Raw genomic sequence first — 15,410 nt, forward strand, 5'->3', positions numbered from 1 at the left:
ACTTCGCTTTGATACCAAATGTCACGGACTTCTAGCTTGCCTAGCTAACTTGCCCGCGCGGCACTTATGCAACAGACCTCTCTCCTACACAAGTCAGCCTTGATCACTCACCCCTCTCTTGAGTAGAGCCCTTAAGCCTATCTAATACAGAAGAGAGAGAAGGAAATTAGATTAGCAAGGGGCTTAGTATTGGTTTTCAACTATTGGTTTCTTTTTGTCTATTAGGGCTTAGTTGCACCCTTTCTAAGACAACAGCCTTCGGTCTATAATACTGATGAGACCAGAGCGGAAAGTCAACCCGGGGGTATGAATTGAAGGCATCTTAGCTTGAGAGGAACCAGCGGTTTTCTCTGTCTAAGCCATCTTAAGCCCCTGTCTCTGTCTCTTACACCAAAAGTCAGTGACTTATTTCAAAGTCTCGTAACAGCAATCGCTTTTTAAAGGATGGATCTTGGGCTAACAAGGAAAGCAAGGGGAAAGATTCTTGGGACTTCAGCTGCTAAAGCCAGTTTAGTTATAGTGGCAATTGCCAGCCTTACATTTTTTCTAATGCTCCCCTTGAATCTATTGTGAGAAAGGAAAGCTAACAGCCGGTGAAAGTGCTTTGTTCTCGTATGAGAAAGAAAGTTTCTCAGTCTCATAAAGCAAGTCTTGAGCTTTAGACTTTGAATCAAAAATTTCGTATAGAGAAGAAAGGTTTACAGAAGGTTGAGAAGTAGTACGCCCGGTTCACGAGGTTCTACCACTGCAGGACCCAAGCATCCTCAAAAGAGGAGTCTCCTTCGTTATAGCTATAGAATAGGAAACCGTAAGCAATAGCTGTCCCATTCCGTTGTTGGTCAACAACCACCTATTTCCACTTTACGCATCATTTCTAGAGGCTTGACGGAGTGAAGCTGTCTGGGGAGTATCACTTAAAATCAAACATTCTTATGCCTCAATTGGATCAATTTACTTATTTCACACAATTCTTCTGGTTATGCCTCTTCTTCTTTACTTTCTATATTCTAATATGCAATGATAGGTATGGAGTACTTAATACCCTTATTCTTCTTTCATCCGGAGCTGCTACAATTGCTTCAGTGGGAGCTGATATAGGTATTGGAAACGTTTTTAGTTCCTTGATCGAGAATGGGTCTGTGGTGATCTCAGCAGTTCTCCTTTATAAAATATGGATCTTTCTTTTCTTCTCTTCGCTTTACTTCCTTTTTCGCTTTGTTTTCCAGCCATCAAGAGACTTGATGGCCCTGCCACCTCTCTTCTTTATTCTTCTCACAGCCATGGGGCTGGGTTGGCTAGTTTGGGAGATAAAGTACGTCCGGTTTCATGTACGATTTCTTCTAACAGCTATCAAGGCGTGCCCTGACAAAAAGAATATAGGGGCAAGGCTAAGATGGTACAGAAAAGTGTTAGTTGTTACAGTCAGACTCTATTGTCTAAGTGGTCCACATGATAAAGAGAAAAAAAGGGGGGGAGGAGATCTTTAGGTTTTTCTGAAATGGGTGCTCTTGTCATCTTATTTATATTTATGAATAGAAAACCCGAATTCCTCTATTTGATGTCGATTCATCCACACTTCCATTCTTTGTAGAGGAAGGCTAACTGCTTGCTGGCTAGGAGCTGTATGAGCGGTAACGTCCACGTACGGCTTCGTGAGAAGGGCGGTGGACAGAAATGGCCTTGTTGTACCTCACTCTCGCCTTCAATGGGGTCTGCTCTTTTTTTTTAGGAGAGTATGCCAATATGATCTTAATGAGGTGCGGGGCTTTGCATCTGACATTCATTGGGCTTCCCTCTTCGGGAGCCTGCGTCCCGGCCTTTTTGTGCAATAAACCTCTACGGCCGAAGACTAGTGGTAGGTGGTCCTGCGGAGCTTTTGGAGAAGGGTATCCTAGTGTGTAAGCACAGCAATGAACCGCGGCGAACCCTCAGACGACCCATCTAAGATTAGGAAGGAGATCCTCAGTAGTGGTGACCCTTTCACTCTTCCATGGACTTAAACATGTACCGAATGCTCATACGGGAAAGTTGACTCCTGGGTCTGGAACCTAGGGGGTTGCTCCGAGAAATCCTTTCTTTCTCGTCCACTCAGGGGGGTGCGGACACACCTGCGCGGATTACAGGTGACGGTTACAAGAATGGCGGGGAAGTGAATAGTACCCGACGACATTCAGGGATGGATGTAGACCCATCGAGCAGGGGTAATCATTCTGGTCCTGGGAGAGGTAGCGACCCTTCTTAAGAACCAAAAAGATTAAGCTGAGGGAAGCCCCATAAGTCACTGAAACGACGGCAGGCAATGAAATTGTCTATCAATAGAGGGAGCAAAAAAACGAGCTTTGCTCCCCTTTACAATATGAAGAAAGAAATAAGGGTCGAAGTTTAGACCGCTCACAGTAGTTCTACCTATAGAAAAGATCATGAAAGAGGCGATCAGAATGGTACCTGTAGACACCCATTTGTGTCTCCCCAAAACCAAACCCAGTGATGAGTACATTTCACGTCAAATCATAATCGAATGAAACGAAAGTGTGGAAAGGTCTAGTGTTGCGGAAAGTTTTTATTTCTTTTCTCTTCTCTCTGTTTTTTGAAAACTTTATTTTAAGAAAAACAGCCAATCCAGTTTAGTTGATCCATGATATGGGTCCAATAGTGGTGAAGTTGGATGGGGCTTGCAAAGACCTTTCCAACGATATATTATAAGCCCAATTCTGATGAATATTGAGCAAGTTATGGCCAATTTACTAAACTGGGCCCGGTTTGAGCTTTATATACGGCCCAATGATCTAGGGGAGGGCCTAATATGATTTATCATTCCTAATGCAATTAGGAACGGTTTTAGTCTTCTAGAATCTTCTAGAAGGTTCTTTTCATTCCTAATTCGATTAGCATTGATAAGTTGACTTTGTTGACCTTTCAGAGTTTTAATCAAAATCAAATAGCATTTTCGAAGAAATTATATTATTTTATCCTCCAGTACGGGAAATTTATCAGATTTTCGAAAATCAAGCTAAAATCAATCTTGACGTCCAACCCCAGGCCTTGGCGCCTGGAACCAGGCTTGGCGCCAGACGCTAGCCACTGGCGCCTGGCGCCAGCTAGCCAGGGTTGGCGCCAGCTCTGTTTCCTGAGCGTCAGACTCTGTTTTGTTAATTTATCTTTTTTGGCTGATTTTCTCTATAAATATCGTATTAAAAACTCCGTTTTCAGGGACGATTCATCATTCATCATCTACATCTATCATTCACCAATTCTCCTCATTCACAAGTTTAATTAGCATTCTTTAATACATTCAATTTTTTCTTCTTACTTTGTTTACATACAAAATTCCGCATTCACAAGATCTAGATACACCTATCCATATTCGAAGTTGCCTTCGCCCTAGACGTGAAAGGTTTTAATTTCTGAGGGTTTGGTCCCAAATCTCTCTTTCGATTATTTAATTTAATTGCTTTGATTATTATTTTCCTTGAAGTTACTAACGTGTGTATTTTGTTATTAGAAAGAGGTACGAAGCATCAAATTAAGTATTTTAATTGTTTTATTGATGTTATGATGTTCCTAGTATCATGTCTAGGGTATTTTTAATATTAAATATGATTGTTGCTATGCTTCCTATATTCTTCCTAATATTTATGATTGTTAGTATCATGTTAGGGTTAAAGCTTTGATTTTTATTGTTTAGTGACATGCTAGGGTTTGTTATTAATCTTGTTAGTATCATGCCTAGGATCTTGCTATGTTTATTATGCTTTAATTGTTATGATTATTATTATTATTATTATTATTATTATTATTATTATTATTATTATTATTATTATTATTATTATTTTGATAACGATTATAATTATTGTTATGGTTATTTATTATGTTGCTTGATACGTTATTGTTATTGCTTGATCACACCTTTATTGCATGTTTAAATAAGATATTTAATAATCTTGTTTAGGGTTAATTGTGATTATAATTCAAGTGATCGCCAATAATAGTTTATTTGTACATCATTAATATTCAACCAACATAGATTAAACAGGTTTAGGGTTATCCTATTGATTGCATGTTAATCAGAAAAGCGCACATGAATACGATCAGAATAAAGTAGAGGCCTATTATTAGGGTAGATTCAACCTCTTTTAGGTTGGATTTGTACTTTCATCCCCGAACCCTTATTTGGTTCTAGACCTTATGGAGTTGACGATCTCTTGGATCGTTAAGGGGTGTAACCTTCACCTCGTGAATGGTTTACAAGTTCCTTAAAAACTTGTTGGCGACTACTTTGCTCTATCTTCTTCCCTTTTGGACGCCACCGTACTTTAGTGTATGATCACAGTGGGGTTCAAGCTAGTGGGATTTAAAGGCTTGAAATTATTCCCTACAGTTTTTAGCGACTCCACTGGGGAGGATTTCTATTTTAATTCCTGAATTTGTTTCGGCAATGATTTAGAATGAGTGGATGAGACTCGAAAAGTTCTAAGTATTTCATGTGCGTAATTTTGATTAATATTATTGTCATATACATAAAAAGGATCTCATTAGAAAAACCATCCGTAATGAGTCAAAAACATAGGATTTTACACGTAGGAAATTTGAGAAATATCTTTCACAACTAGGACTGAAATAACACCGCGCGAAACTGGAAGATTTTATCGAGCACAGAAAGCTGCTGAGGCATGTGGGAAGTAGCGTCAGGGGCCAGAGCTTGGCGCCAGATTTTTAGCTGTAGCGCCAAACGCCAGCATTGGCGCCAAGCGCTACAGTTAAAATCTGGCGCCATTCTCTGTTTGTTGGCGCCAATTTCCCCCAATACCGAGCCAGAAATATGCGTTCTAATTTCGACCAGTTTTTCGTATTGTTTGCTCGATCCTACTTCCTGATTGAATTTTTTCTCACTTTTCTGAAACCCATATGTGTTCTACATATGGACATAACCCTCTGGGAATTCATGCTCCATCTACCCGATTGAACGCTCCGTGCAACAAAGGGTACATCCGAGATGTTGAATTCACCAAACCAAGGAAGCGAGTTTTTTCTAAAGCTCGCGGTGTCCCATCCACTCGCGCCAACCCTTCACGGTTAGGCTTCCGCGCGATGCATCCTGACAATTAACCATGGACCCTCTTTGACTAAACCATATCCCGAACTTTAAAGAACTAGAGCCATGGTTAGGTTGCGAACTCATTGCATCATATTGTGCCTACTTGACTAATTGTGCATTATTTGTTGTGCATATATATTCTATGTTTCTCTTAACCGTTTGTTGACTTATGTTGAGACTAAATAAATTAATGACTTAAAAAACTTTGCCTAATTAATTAAATAATTATTTAATTTGAGTCAATACAGTCTAATATTTTAATCGGAATTGATCTAGTACGACTTTAGGCATACCCCTGTTGACTAATAACACCGAAAACAGTCCCAGACCGAAGCTCCACTATTGGCGCCAAGGTCTGAGCTGTAGCGCCACATTATGGAGTGTAGCGCCTGACGACAGCAATGTTTTCTGGCGCCAAGCTCCACAGTGTGATGCCAGTCCTGTCTCTTGGCCGACAGTTCGGATTATTAGTCGAGTCATCACCTAAGATCTAATTAACCAGTTTGCTAATTAATTCGGTTAATTTTCGTGGTCAATAACACCTTTTCGAGTCGTTAATCGAGTCTTGGTCACATAGTTTAACCACATGGTCATGACACGAGTGTTAACGCACCATCTACACTCACTAGTCTTAGTACACACTTTGAGTATATGTCACCATGACCATGTCTTAGGTCCATGCATGAGTCGGTCTTTCCTTCATTTGAGTTGGGGGTACATTCTACTCCTAATTCCTCATATCCCTCCATCTAAGTCTTCTTCACATTCTTCCATCTTTCTTCACTTCCTCCATTCATTGCATGTCGAATAAAGTTTGAGTCAAATAATTAACAATAAGTACCCCCAAATTCCTTTTCCACATTACTTGGTCGAGGAAAGAAGGGCGACTAATCAAAGACAACCTCTTTATTCAAGTCTCACTTTTTGATAAACCGATTTGTCAAAAGAGGAAGGCTAAGAAGATAATGGCAACTCAAGAAGAAGTCAATGATCTTAAGAACCAACTGGCTACTATGACTGAGACACTGAAACTTCTCGCACTTAGGGTCGATGACCCCGTGAAGCAACAACAGATGAACCTCATGCAAGAGAGTCTAAGCAAACTATCTAGTGACTATAAATTTCAGGGCATGAGTTCACAAGGGGTCACACTGGACAAGGAACTCCTTCCGCATAAGTTCAACACCAACTACATCCCAAAATTCAGAGCAACTGATAACCAATAATTTCATTTAAGAGCATTCGAAACTATCATGAGCATTAAGGGTATCGATAAGAAAGTCTTCCCCTCTCTGTTCCCACTATCTCTCGAAACCGTTTGTCAACAATGATTCTTTTCCCTCGAGAAAGAAAAAACCTCTTCTTGGGAGTCGATAACAAACGCTTTCATAAATAGATATAAGTGCAACATCCAAGACGAAACAGACCACAGACAACTTGAGATGTTAAAACAAAAGGAAAACGAAGGGTTCACTTCTTTCTTCAATAAATGGAGGGGAACTTCCGCTAATATGGTCAAGGCTCCTACCGAAAATGATCTGTGAGTATGTTTATCAAGAATCTCCAAGGGAATTATTCAAAACACTTAAAGTACCAACACAATTTAGATACTTTCAAAGCTGTCTATAATATAGACATTGACATTGAAGATGACCTTCTGAAAGATAATGGTGCGAGAGGAAAGAAGAACGACCATCCTTCTTCTTCCTCTCCCATTAATGAAGTACATGCCACGAACGCCTCTAAACCACGAATCCAGAGATCAAAAAGAGTGTTCACTCCACTTGGTATGAGTTACGAAACGGCTTTCGAGAAGCTACATCACAAAGGACTAGTCATGCCCATAGGGCCCATCAAAGACCCAGTTCCAAAAGCTAGGCCACCTAAGTGGGACCCTAATAAGCACTGCAAATATCATCAAGGAAAGGGTCACGACATTGAAGAGTGTTGGAAACTCAAAGAAGCTATTCAAGATCTGATCGATAATAATGAAACTTCCGAGATTCTAGCCATCGAAGATGACCAAGCATCCTTTGATCCATCACTTCTTATCACACCTGTAGGAGAGCCTATGATCGAGACAGCTTATATGACCTCTCTTGATGAAGTGGCCATAATTGAGGAGGATGAAAGTCTTTTCTTAGATAATACCAAGGAAGACTCGTCAAGTCTAAAAGAGGAAATTCGAAAACTGCAAGATGTCATTGCCATGCTCTTGAATGTGGTAGAAGGATTAGCAAATCGGGTAATGGCCATTGAACAAAATTCTCGCCAATGGTTTAATGAAGAACCCAATGCTCCTAAGCCACAAGAAAAACGGACCATTGAAGAATACACACCAATAAGAATGACTTACAATGAAGCTTTCCACTGTCTTCACAATCAAGATCTTATCCACCCCATTGGTCCCAGTCAAGACCCTCCACCTGAAAAACGATTTCCCAATTGGGATCCAATTTCTTATTGTCGATACCATAGAGGTCATGGTCATACCACCGAAGTATGTCTCGCCCTCAAAGATCGTGTTCAAGATCTCATTTATTCAAATCTCCTTCATGTTCCTCCGCGCGACAAGAAGGCGAAGATTAGTAACAATAGTATCAGTGGCTGTAAAGGGAAGAAGAACGACTATCCTTCTTCTTCCGAAAATACCTACTCTAGTAATAGTGTTAGTACTTTCGACCTTAGCGAGATCCTAGCCATGGGTAATCGAAAGCAACCGAAAAGGGAATTTACCCCTATTGGAATTAGCTACGATAATGCTTTCGATCGACTCCATGCTAAAGGACTCGTTACTCCTATTGGACCTATCCAAGATCCCCCACTTAATAAAAGATTTCCTAGTTGGAATCCAGACGAACACTGCAAGTACCACCAAGGTAGGGGTCATACTACTGAGAGTTGTTGGAAGCTAAAGGAGGCTATCCAACATTTGATTGATAACAACAAGCTTCCCATACCTCCAGTTAACAAGAAGAGCGAGTGATGATAAAGGAAACAACACAAGACAAGAGGCGAGCTTCAACGACAAGATTTTGTGACCTCTTTTTTCTATTTCTTTTTTATCTACCCTTTCCTCAATAAGTCTAGCATAGGCACCTTTTCTTTTCCTTTAGATTATTTTTGTAGTCTTTTTTCCTTTTACTTTAATAAAAATGAGCATTTATTTCCTTATATATGATCATTTCATTATGTTGCATAAAAAAAAAAAATAAAAAAAAAAATTATGTCGAATTAAGCACAAGGTATACCAATGAATTGAGGCACCCCTTATAGCCACATCATATCTCCTTTCACCCGTCTAATATACAATCCTCTCTTCATAAACCACTTTGAGCCTCGTCTAACGATAGACCCTTCTTCTTTCAACCTACATCTACCTAACCTTGGGATGGGATGGTGTGCAACTTATGCAATTCTAAAAAAGCATGAGTGATTTCAAAAGATTAAAAATAAGAAAATAAATAAATAAAAGTGTACAAAAGGGCAAGTGTTCCAATGTCTTTGATATGAAAATATCTTTGATATGAGCACGTCTCAGATTGCGTCTCTTATCGAGTGCTCGATACCGTGCCTGAGAAACATGAATGCCAAGTGAGTGATAGACCGCATGATCGGGATTGCCCACACTTATAAAAATAAAATAGATGCTAAAGCAAAAGATAAAAATGAGTAAAAAAGAGTAGAAAAACTCAAGTATAAAAATACAAAGATTCAAAAGCAAGGTTGCACACCTTGGGGGCTTATCTAGGGTCTTGGGCCTTTATCCCTTTTTTCTATAACCTTTATCCTAACCACGTTGCAACCCTTAAAAAGACCTTTTTGAGGTATACACACTTGTGCGAGTTTTGGCTAGAGCTACATTCGGCCTGATTCCTAACAGATACGTAGGCAACTTCACATCGAGGTGCGGCCGTAATAAACATGCATTCACATTCACATTCACACACTTTCACCATGATCATATCAAGGGATCTCCCATGCTCATCCCTATTCACTTAGAGCTAGACTTGGGGGCTTTATCCTCATATCATTAGCTTACCTAGCCTAAAGAGTCACCATTATTTGGCTCTTCTAAAAATAATATATCTCCACATACTTAGCTCTTGCGGCCTAACTTTAGTGTCACTTTCACACACATCGCAGATACATGACCAAATATACTTCCCTTAGGAACCTTTGTCATGGAATCTTAACACAACGTTGAAGCATGCCTTGTCATATCAAATTCACTCATCAATCATAATTATCATTGCATCACAAAGTATGCAGTGCTTAGCCTCCGTGCCTAAGTTACCCAAATACTTTCATCATTGAGTAAACCATTGAGATAGCCTAGGATGGATTAATCCTTGCACCTTGAGAGATAGTATCAAATGACATTTGACTAAGCTCATTCAACATGCACCTTCAAACACTTCGATTCATTTTTCGCGTCTTTCTTTTTCGGGAGAAAGTCGGTACCCTCCGCAAAAATGATGGAAAATTTTTGCTTTTTGAGTCAACACTATGCACACACGGGTCATGAGTCACACGTGTCGTTTCACTTTGATTTGAGTCTAACACATGTGTCAAACAGTTTGAGTCGAGTCAACCTCGAGTCAGTCAATCAGCGAGTCAAGTTTATACCTTGAGTCATGTCAAGTCGATGAGTCAAGCAACATTAAAACTTAGGTCAAGCCTAAGAAAATTTTAAGCCTTATGTCAACCCTAAGATGGCTAAAGATATTGGCAAAGTTCTACAGTAAAAAATAACTACAGGTGCAGTAGAATAGGGAAGACCCTATTCCAATTCTTGGCGCCAGAGATATCTCAGCAACGACAGAGCTCGAAGCCTCTCAGAAAGGTGATTTTGACCTCATACAACAATTTCGGGTTCCTTAATACGCCAGTTAGCCCCTATAAGCAAGTTGACATGATTAAGTAGTCAGTTTGATTACAATCGCAATAAGTGATCGACCTGATGAAAGATCGTCTCACTTAGCTTAAAGCGCTTAATCACGGAGACACCGACATACTGGATTTAGCGGAATAAAGTTCAGGCGAGCTTTAGAGATCGACAAACATTGGTCTTCGGAAATTTTTCTTCAGAACATTATCGCAACAAACATTCAAGCACCGAAGCTCTTTTGTTCAGAGACGCATGAACATTTTCATTCAAGCTCTTTTGCTCAGAGACACGTGGGCATATCAATCAAGCTCTTTTGTTCAGAGACGCGTGGACAATCCTTTTCAAGCTTTTTTGTTCAGAGACGCGTGGACAATCCTTTTCAAGCTCTTTTGTTCAGAGACGCGTGGACATTTCCTATTTTCAAGCTCTTCTGCTCAGAGACGCGTGGGCATCCCATTATTAAACTCTTCGTTCAGAGACCCGTGGACACATCATTCAGAAGATCATATCCAAAAGAAGCTCTTTGTTCAGAGGCGCGTGAACATATCAAAAGGAAACTCTTTGTTCAGAGATGAGTGAACATCGAAACAGCAAGGTGGCGTTCCCTGGACTATGGAGAGTTGTCACAAGCAACTGAAGATTGTTTCAAGAGGAATAATCTTCGAAGTATTCCCTTGGACGTGGAATATTATCTATGCGGTTGGGGATTGTTTCAAGAGAAACAATCTTCGATAGTATTCTCTTGGACGTGGAATATTATCAATGCAGGGGAGGATAGTTTCAGGCGAAGCAATCTTCTAATTTGGAAGCAGTTACGGGAGTAGCGGTTTTCAAGAGGGATGGCATTCTCTAGCTTGCAGGAGGTCATCAAAACAGTAAAGCAGCAACAATCGTTTACTTTCAGAGACGTGTGCTCGACGATGCAAGATACGCGTTTCTTAACTCTTCTATCTGTTTAACTAATGCTAGTTTTGCAGGTATCGGCGTTACAAGATTGGTTTAGGATCGCAGAACGTTCTGAATCATTCTCCGACCCTATCGATACTTTGTTTTCGAAACTTGCGTTTCTCCGAACTCAGTCAAAGTGGGGGCTTCTGTAGACACCCATTTGTGTCTCCCCAAAACCAAACCCAGTGATGAGTACCTTTCACGTCAAATCATAATCGAATGAAACGAAAGTGTGGAAAGGTCTAGTGTTGCGGAAAGTTTTTATTTCTTTTCTCTTCTCTCTGTTTTTTGAAAACTTTATTTTAAGAAAAACAGCCAATCCAGTTTAGTTGATCCATGATATGGGTCCAATAGTGGTGAAGCTGGATGGGGCTTGCAAAGACCTTTCCAACGATATATTATAAGCCCAATTCTGATGAATATTGAGCAAGTTATGGCCAATTTACTAAACTGGGCCCGGTTTGAGCTTTATATACGGCCCAATGATCTAGGGGAGGGCCTAATATGATTTATCATTCCTAATGCAATTAGGAACGGTTTTAGTCTTCTAGAATCTTCTAGAAGGTTCTTTTCATTCCTAATTCGATTAGCATTGATAAGTTGACTTTGTTGACCTTTCAGAGTTTTAATCAAAATCAAATAGCATTTTCGAAGAAATTATATTATTTTATCCTCCAGTACGGGAAATTTATCAGATTTTCGAAAATCAAGCTAAAATCAATCTTGACGTCCAACCCCAGGCCTTGGCGCCTGGAACCAGGCTTGGCGCCAGACGCTAGCCACTGGCGCCTGGCGCCAGCTAGCCAGGGTTGGCGCCAGCTCTGTTTCCTGAGCGTCAGACTCTGTTTTGTTAATTTATCTTTTTTGGCTGATTTTCTCTATAAATATCGTATTAAAAACTCCGTTTTCAGGGACGATTCATCATTCATCATCTACATCTATCATTCACCAATTCTCCTCATTCACAAGTTTAATTAGCATTCTTTAATACATTCAATTTTTTCTTCTTACTTTGTTTACATACAAAATTCCGCATTCACAAGATCTAGATACACCTATCCATATTCGAAGTTGCCTTCGCCCTAGACGTGAAAGGTTTTAATTTCTGAGGGTTTGGTCCCAAATCTCTCTTTCGATTATTTAATTTAATTGCTTTGATTATTATTTTCCTTGAAGTTACTAACGTGTGTATTTTGTTATTAGAAAGAGGTACGAAGCATCAAATTAAGTATTTTAATTGTTTTATTGATGTTATGATGTTCCTAGTATCATGTCTAGGGTATTTTTAATATTAAATATGATTGTTGCTATGCTTCCTATATTCTTCCTAATATTTATGATTGTTAGTATCATGTTAGGGTTAAAGCTTTGATTTTTATTGTTTAGTGACATGCTAGGGTTTGTTATTAATCTTGTTAGTATCATGCCTAGGATCTTGCTATGTTTATTATGCTTTAATTGTTATGATTATTATTATTATTATTATTATTATTATTATTATTATTATTATTATTATTTTGATAACGATTATAATTATTGTTATGGTTATTTATTATGTTTCTTGATACGTTATTGTTATTGCTTGATCACACCTTTATTGCATGTTTAAATAAGATATTTAATAATCTTGTTTAGGGTTAATTGTGATTATAATTCAAGTGATCGCCAATAATAGTTTATTTGTGCATCATTAATATTCAACCAACATAGATTAAACAGGTTTAGGGTTATCCTATTGATTGCATGTTAATCAGAAAAGCGCACATGAATACGATCAGAATAAAGTAGAGGCCTATTATTAGGGCAGATTCAACCTCTTTTAGGTTGGATTTGTACTTTCATCCCCGAACCCTTATTTGGTTCTAGACCTTATGGAGTTGACGATCTCTTGGATCGTTAAGGGGTGTAACCTTCACCTCGTGAATGGTTTACAAGTTCCTTAAAAACTTGTTGGCGACTCTTTTGCTCTATCTTCTTCCCTTTTGGACGCCACCGTACTTTAGTGTATGATCACAGTGGGGTTCAAGCTAGTGGGATTTAAAGGCTTGAAATTATTCCCTACAGTACCCGAATCCATTTACGATCCCGAGTTTCCAGACACATTGCACTTCCGCTCGGGTCGAGGCTGCCATTCGGCCCTAAGACGGATCAAAGAAGAGTGGGGAACCTCTCGCTGATTTTTGGAATTCGACATCAAGAAGTGTTTTCACACCATCGAATGATATCGACTCATCCCAATCTTTAAGGAAGAGATCGACGATCCCAAGTTCTTTTACTCCATTCAGAAAGTCTTTTCTGCCGGACGACTCGTAGGAGGTGAGAGGGGCCCTTACTCCGTCCCACACAGTGTAATACTATCGGCCCTACCAGGCAACATCTACTTACACAATCTCGATCAGGAGATAGGGAGGATCCGACAGAAGTACGAAATTCCGATTGTTCAGAGAATCAGATCGGTTCTATTAAAGACAAGTCTTATTGATGACCAAGAAAACTCTGGAGAAGAAGAAAGCTTCAACGCTCCCCAAGACAACAGAGCCATCATTGTGGATAGGGTAAAAAGCATCCAACGCAAAGCGGCCTTTCATTCCCTTGTTTCGTCGTGGCACACCCTCCCCGCAAGCACACCCCGGCTTAGGGGGGACCAGAAAAGGCCCTTCATTTTCCCCCTTCATCGGCCCTTGCAGCCTTCCTTAACAAGCCCTCGAGCCTCCTTTTTGCTGCGTATCTCATAGAAGCCGCCGGGTTGACCCCGAAGGCCGAATTCTATGGTAGAGAATGCTGTAATAATAATTGCGCCATGAGAGACCTTTTTAAGTATTGCAAAAGAAAGGGCCTACTGATAGAGCTGGGCGAGGCAGCGATACTAGTTATCAGGTCAGAGAAAGGCCTGGCCCGTAATCTGGCCCTTAAAAACCCATTACTTAATAAGGATTTGTTACGCGCGATATGCCGACGACTTACTATTGGGAATCGTGGGTGCCGTAGAGCTTCTCATAGAAATACAAAAACGTATTTCCCACTTCCTACAATCCGGCCTGAACCTTTGGGTAGGCTCTGCGGGATCAACAACAATAGCTGCACGGAGTACGGTAGAATTCCTCGGTACGGTCATTCGGGAAGTCCCTCCAAAGACGACTCCCATACAATTCTTGCGAGAGCTGGAGAAGCGTCTACGGGTAAAGCACCGTATCGATATAACTGCTTGCCACTTACGCTCTGCCATTCATTCCAAGTTTAGGAACCTAGGTAATAGTATCCCGATCAAACAGCTGACGAAGGGGATGAGCAAAACAAGGAGTCTACTGGACGCGGTTCAACTAGCGGAAAGTCTTTCCACATCTAGAGTAAGAAGTCCCCAAGTGAGCGTATTATGGGAGACCGTCAAGCACATCCGGCAAGGATCAAGGGAGATCTCGTTGTTGCATAGCTCAGGTCAGAGCAAGGTGCCATCGGATGTTCAACAGGAAGTCTCGCGATCAGGCATGAGTGTCCGGAAGTTGTCATTGTATACTCTCGCGGGTCGGAAGGCGGCGGGGGAAAGAGGGGGACACTGGTCGAGATCTATCAGCAGCGAATTCCCCATACAGATAGAAGCGCCTATCAAAAAGATACTCCGAAGGCTTCGAGATCGAGGTCTCATTAGCCGAAGAAGACCCTGGCCAATCCACTTGGCCTGCTTGACAAACGTCAGCGACGGAGACATCGTAAATTGGTTCGCGGGCATCGCGATAAGTCCTCTGTCCTACTACAGGTGCCGCGACAACCTTTACCAAGTCCGAACTATTGTCGACTACCAGATCCGCTGGTCTGCAATATTCACCCCAGCCCACAAGCACAAATCCTCAGCGCGGAATATAATCCCAAAGTACTCCAAAGACTTAAATATAGTAAATCAAGAAGGTGGCAAGACCCTTCCAGAGTTCCCCAACAGCATAAAGCTTGGGAAGCTCGGACCCGGTCAAGATCCGAACAACAAAGAGCACTCAACTACTAGTCTAGTCTAGTAGTTTCTTTTTCTAAAAGTTGCGATGTGAACAGACCTTTACTTATGATATTAGTTGAGTATTCCCTTGGTCAAAGAAAGAAGGGTCGAAGTTTAGACCGCTCACAGTCATTCAGAACCAGCCGAGAAGTGAATGAATTAGTCAATTAAGAAACATGACTGCCCTAGTCCATTCTTTCCTTCGTAGTTGTTTAGGTCTCATCGTTGTGTTTATAGCATATGGTTTAGGATCAAAAGGAAGGTCGATAATGATCACATGTATTAATGTGGTCCTTTTTTTAAGAGTCCTTTTTTTTTATTACTCTTCCGTCTTCTTCTTAAGCATCAAGCTCGGAAGCGACGAGCGTATACCAAGGGCCAAACAGGAATGAGGCATCCTCCTCGGGCTTAGGAAGTTGGAGGCAATATAAAAACCTCCCTTCAGATAATGAGGGAAATTCCTCCGCTGCACCATCGACCGACCGGACCCC

At 40.6% G+C, this 15,410-nt stretch overlaps 1 pseudogene; it reads left to right on the forward strand.

Moving 5' to 3' along the window:
* The first annotated feature begins 444 nt into the window (after nt 1–444).
* Nucleotides 445–14,979, forward strand: LOC110730715 (annotated as a pseudogene).
* Nucleotides 14,980–15,410: the final 431 nt, after the last annotated feature.

This window comes from Chenopodium quinoa, unplaced genomic scaffold, assembly GCF_001683475.1.
Source record: "Chenopodium quinoa cultivar QQ74 unplaced genomic scaffold, ASM168347v1, whole genome shotgun sequence".
Lineage (NCBI taxonomy): Eukaryota > Viridiplantae > Streptophyta > Magnoliopsida > Caryophyllales > Amaranthaceae > Chenopodium > Chenopodium quinoa.